We start from the raw sequence: 6,000 nt of genomic DNA, 5'->3' as shown, positions 1-6,000 counted from the left end.
GTTTTGATTTTGTGAACATAGAACAAATTGAATGTCATTACCTCATGATGTGCCAATAGTTACGTAAGATTTAGTTTTATGAAAATCTATAAAGGATACTATGGAGATAGAACTAGATATATCAAAATGGACCAACCTAACCCATATGTTATGACCTGTCATGGGCTACCCCGTTTGTGGGTCAGGTTAGGTTGACCTTTGTTTTTTTTTTTTTAAAGGGTTGTATTTTTTCAAACCAGAGATGAGGTGGCTTTTTACCTTCCGTCATCCATGCTTAAATCTAATTCATTATGCTTTAACTTCTTGAATGCAATACTCTTTCAAATATGTTACCTTATTAAGAGATCTCTATAAGAGAATAGGAAAATAAATCAGTATATCATAATACAAAATAATAGAGTTCAATATTTCTTAGAAAATAATTTTTAAAAAATCAGCAATTCGAAATCAAGGAAAAATTCAAGTTCTTGAATGCAATACTCTTTCAAATATGTTACCTTATTAAGAGATCTCTATAAGAGAATAGGAAAATAAATCAGTATATCATAATACAAAATAATAGAGTTCAATATTTCTTAGAAAATAATTTTTAAAAAATCAGCAATTCGAAATCAAGGAAAAATTCAAGTTCTTGAATGCAATACTCTTTCAAATATGTTATTTTATTGAGAGATCTCTATAAGTGAATAATTAAATAAATCAATATGTTAAAGCACAAAAAAGCGAAATTTGATATTTCTAAGAAACTAATTTCATAAATAAAAAAAAATCAACAATACGAAATCAAGGAAAATTGAAGTTATGTGTAAGTCACATTTTCCTTAATATCATTTCGCTACATCTCTTGGTATTAAAAGCTTGTACTGTGTAGTTTATGTATATTAAGCTTCAATTTTATAAACATATATAAAAGACATAGTTGTTCGTAGCTCTTTTAGCTTAGTTGGTTAGAGCACCCGTTTAGTAAGCGGGAGGTCTTGAGTTCAAATCTTAACAAGAACACTCCCTAAAGTAAAACATATATATATTCTACAAATTGAACATAGTGAATGTCAATTCCAAAATATGTAAATTCGTGTACGTCAAGTTTTGGTTTTGTGAACATAGAACAAATTGAATGTCATTACCTCATGATGTCCTCATGATGTGCCAATAGTTACGTAAGATTTAGTTTTATGAAAATCTATAAAGGATACTATAGAGATAGAACTAGATATATCAAAATGGACTAACCTGACCCATATGTTATGACCTGTCATGGGCTAGCCAGTTTGTGGGTCAGGTTAGGTGGACCTTTGTTTTTTCTTTTAATGGGTCGTATTTTTTCAAACCAGAGATGAGGTAGCTTTTTGCCTTCCGTCATCCATGCTTAAATCTAACTCATTAAGCTTTAACTTCTTGAATGCAATACTCTTTCAAATATGTTACCTTATTAAGAGATCTCTATAAGAGAATAGGAAAATAAATCAGTATATAATAATACAAAATAATAGAGTTTAATATTTCTTAGAAAATAATTTGAAAAAAATCAGCAATACGAAATCAAGGAAAATTGAAGTTATATGTAAGTCACATTTTCCTTAATATCATTTCGCTACATCTCTAGGTATTAAAAGCTTGTACTGTGTAGTTTATGTATATTAAGCTTCAATTTTATAAACATATATAAAAGACATAATTGTCCGTAGCTCTTGTAGCTCAATTGGTTAGAGCACCCGTTTAGTAAGCGGGAGGTCTTGAGTTCAAATCTCAACAAGAGCACCCTTCAAAGTAAAACATATATATATTCTATAAATCGAACATAGTGAATGTCATCAAGTTTTGATTTTGTGAACATAGAACAAATTGAATGTCATTACCTCATGATGTGCCAATAGTTACGTAAGATTTAGTTTTATGAAAATCTATAAAGGATACTATAGAGATAGAACTAGATATATCAAAATGGACCAACCTAACCCATATGTTATGACCTGTCATGTGCTAGCCAGTCATGTGCTAGCCAGTTTGTGGGTCAGGTTAGGTGGACCTTTGTTTTTTCTTTTAATGGGTTGTATTTTTTCAAACCAGAGATGAGGTAGCTTTTTGCCTTCCCTCATCCATGCTTAAATCTAATTCATTAAGCTTTAACTTCTTGAATGCAATACTCTTTCAAATATGTTACCTTATTAAGAGATCTCTATAAGAGAATAGGAAAATAAATCAGTATATAATAATACAAAATAATAGAGTTTAATATTTCTTAGAAAATAATTTAAAAAAAATCAGCAATACGAAATCAAGGAAAAATTCAAGTTCTTGAATGCAATACTCTTTCAAATATGTTATTTTATTAAGAGATCTCTATAAGTGAATAATTAAATAAATCAATATGTTAAAGCACAAAAAAGCGAAATTTGATATTTCTAAGAAACTAATTTCATAAATAAAAAAAAAATCAACAATACGAAATCAAGGAAAATTGAAGTTATGTGTAAGTCACATTTTCCTTAATATCATTTCGCTACATCTCTTGGTATTAAAAGCTTGTACTGTGTAGTTTATGTATATTAAGCTTCAATTTTATAAACATATATAAAAGACATAGTTGTTCGTAGCTCTTATAGCTTAGTTGGTTAGAGCACCCGTTTAGTAAGCGGGAGGTCTTGAGTTCAAATCTTAACAAGAACACTCCCTAAAGTAAAACATATATATATTCTACAAATTGAACATAGTGAATGTCATCAAGTTTTGATTTGGTGAACATAGAACAAATTGAATGTCATTACTATGTGCCAATAGTTACGTAAGATTTAGTTTTATGAAAATCTATAAAGGATACTATAGAGATAGAACTAGATATATCAAAATGGACCAACCTAACCCATATGTTATGACCTGTCATGTGCTAGCCAGTTTGTGGGTCAGGTTAGGTGGACCTTTGTTTTTTCTTTTAATGGGTTGTATTTTTTCAAACCAGAGATGAGGTAGCTTTTTGCCTTCCGTCTTCCATGCTTAAATCTAATTCATTAAGCTTTAACTTCTTGAATGCAATACTCTTTCAAATATGTTACCTTATTAAGAGATCTCTATAAGATAATAGGAAAATAAATCAGTATATAATAATACAAAATAATAGAGTTTAATATTTCTTAGAAAATAATTTAAAAAAAATCAGCAATACGAAATCAAGGAAAAATTCAAGTTCTTGAATGCAATACTCTTTCAAATATGTTATTTTATTAAGAGATCTCTATAAGTGAATAACTAAATAAATCAATATGTTAAAGCACAAAAAAGCGAAATTTGATATTTCTAAGAAACTAATTTCATAAATAAAAAATAAAAAATCAACAATACGAAATCAAGGAAAATTGAAGTTATGTGTAAGTCACATTTTCCTAAATATCATTTCGCTACATCTCTAAGTATTAAAAGCATGTATTGTGTAGTTTATGTATATTAAGCTTCAATTTTATAAACATATATAAAAGACATAATTGTTCGTAGCTCTTGTAGCTCAGTTGGTTAGAGCACCCATTTAATTAGTGGGAGGTCTTGAGTTCAAATCTCAACAAGAGCACCCCTTAAAGTAAAACATATACATATATTCTATAAATCGAACATAGTGAATGTCAGTTCCAAAATATGTACATCAAGTTTTGATTTTGTGAACATAGAACAAATTGAATGTCATTACCTCATGATGGACCAACCTAACCCATATGTTATGACCTATCATGGGCTAGCCCGTTTGTGGGTCAGGTTAGGTTGACCTTTGTTTTTTTTTTAAAGGGTTGTATTTTTTCAAACCAGAGATGAGGTGGCTTTTTGCCTTCCGTCATCCATGCTTAAATCTAATTCATTATGCTTTAACTTCTTGAATGCAATACTCTTTCAAATATGTTACCTTATTAAGAGATCTCTATAAGAGAATAGGAAAATAAATCAGTATATCATAATACAAAATAATAGAGTTTAATATTTCTTAGAAAATAATTTTTAAAAAATCAGCAATTCGAAATCAAGGAAAAATTCAAGTTCTTGAATGCAATACTCTTTCAAATATGTTATTTTATTAAGAGATCTCTATAAGTGAATAATTAAATAAATCAATATGTTAAAGCACAAAAAAAGCGAAATTTGATATTTCTAAGAAACTAATTTCATAAATAAAAATAAAAAATTAACAATACGAAATCAAGGAAAATTGAAGTTATGTTTAAGTCACATTTTTCTTAATATCATTTCGCTACATCTCTAGGTATTAAAAGCTTGTATTATGTAGTTTATGTATATTAAACTTCAATTTTATATACATATATAAAAGACATAGTTGCACATAGCTCTTGTAGCTCAGTTGGTTAGAGCACCCGTCTAGTAAGCGGGAGGTCTTGAGTTTAAATCTCAACAAAAGCACCCCCTAAAGTAAAACATATATATATTCTATAAATCGAACATAGTGAATGTCAATACCAAAATATGTAAATTTGTGTACATCGCAGTTTTCGCGTAGGGTTGAGGTGTCACAAGATATGTGTGTGTTAAAACGACTAACGCAGCAAGAAAACGGATGCGCGTAGCTTTTATGCCAGTTTCTGTTCTTAATCAAAATCTAATGGTGATATTGGATTTTCTTTTATGTTGTTTGTTGGCGAGGACCCTTTAATTGAAATTTACGATGCGTTCCGTCGTCAGTAAGCGGTGGCCGACAAGGCCCTTCTCCCTAAATCTCTTGGGAAGCGCAGAGGACAAAACTCATTCGGTAATCTTCTCCTGAAGGTAGGCATTTACCCAAGGCACTGATATTCTTAATCTCTCAATTACACGTGTTTTAGGGAGTTTAACGTCTTATTCTTATGAGTTGCCTATGTGAATATAAGCCAGGAGCAAGGATTCCGGAAAATAAAATTCGATATTTCAAGTGCAAGTCGACGTTCCTGATATGAAAGTGAAAGTGTCGGTCTCGAAGGAAGGACGTGGAGGTGTGTCAAGTGTTCGGGTGTTTACGTGATTGAGTCATGCAATAGATTCGAGGGTGGTCAAGTGTTTGCGTCTTAAGGGTTTGAGTAAAATAGTGCTCATCTATGTTGCAAAACGAAAAGTCAATGACTCCCCGAGTGTCGGTCTCGAAGGAAGGACTGGGTTTGAGTAAAATAGTGCTCATCTATGTTGCAAAACGAAAAGGCAATGACTCCCCGAGTGTCGGTCTCGAAGGAAGGACGAAGTCAATGACTCCCCGAGTGTCGGTCTCGAAGGAAGGACGTGGAGGTGTGTCAAGTGTTCGGGTGTTTACGTGATTGAGTCATGCAATGGATTCGAGGGTGGTCAAGTGTTTACGTCATAAGATTAGGTTTGAGTGAAAATAGTGCTCATCTATGTTGCATCGAGATATGTAAAGAGGTAGGGATTGGATAGGTAATGGATCAAAACAAAGATGTTGGCGAGAGTGTGTGTTCTTAGTTCTTTTCCACCTTTGTGTACTAAGGCTTCTTGGACTTTGGAATTCCTTCAAGCATCCAAAGTTCTAAGAGGAATTTTATCAAACACTTAAGCTACACACTATCCTACTATTCTTAAGAAGTCCGTAGGATCTATGATTGCTACAAAGCTTCAAATCCTAACTCCAATCAAAGACATGAAAGAGTCAAGAGCTCAATCTCTCATCTAGATTGGCCAAATCCAAACAAGATATCATCAAAACAACAATCAATAGACAAGAATAGATAACCCAACAATCTAAGCATTTACATCCAAAAATAGATATAAGATCATCACACTAGCAACATATCTTCATACAATCCAAATCTCTAGATTAAACTAGCTACTCATGATATGAAATTCAAGACAAAAGCTAATTCAATCCAAGAACAAGATAGTAAGATATAATAGAAATGTAATAGAAATCACCTAGAGTGAAGAGATCCTTCAATCTAAACTTGTTGTCTTCTACAATGGAAATGATCTAAGCTACTCCTAAATTATCTAAAGTCTTTCCCAAAATTGGGAAAGGAAAATGGA

At 31.4% G+C, this 6,000-nt stretch overlaps 4 non-coding genes across 4 annotated transcripts; all 4 read left to right on the top strand.

Annotated features, from left to right (window-relative positions):
* Window positions 1–928: 928 nt before the first annotated feature.
* Window positions 929–1,002, top strand: TRNAT-AGU. Its single transcript has one exon. It is a non-coding gene; the product is annotated as a tRNA-Thr (tRNA).
* Window positions 1,003–1,687: 685 nt separating this feature from the next.
* On the top strand, window positions 1,688–1,761 carry TRNAT-AGU. The gene has a single exon. It is a non-coding gene; the product is annotated as a tRNA-Thr (tRNA).
* Window positions 1,762–2,596: 835 nt separating this feature from the next.
* On the top strand, window positions 2,597–2,670 carry TRNAT-AGU. The gene has a single exon. It is a non-coding gene; the product is annotated as a tRNA-Thr (tRNA).
* Window positions 2,671–4,324: 1,654 nt separating this feature from the next.
* Window positions 4,325–4,398, top strand: TRNAT-AGU. Its single transcript has one exon. It is a non-coding gene; the product is annotated as a tRNA-Thr (tRNA).
* Window positions 4,399–6,000: the final 1,602 nt, after the last annotated feature.

The sequence above is a fragment of the Ipomoea triloba genome, chromosome 10 (genome assembly GCF_003576645.1).
Source record: "Ipomoea triloba cultivar NCNSP0323 chromosome 10, ASM357664v1".
NCBI classification, from domain to species: Eukaryota; Viridiplantae; Streptophyta; class Magnoliopsida; order Solanales; family Convolvulaceae; genus Ipomoea; species Ipomoea triloba.
This window is presented reverse-complemented; position numbering and strand designations above follow the sequence as displayed.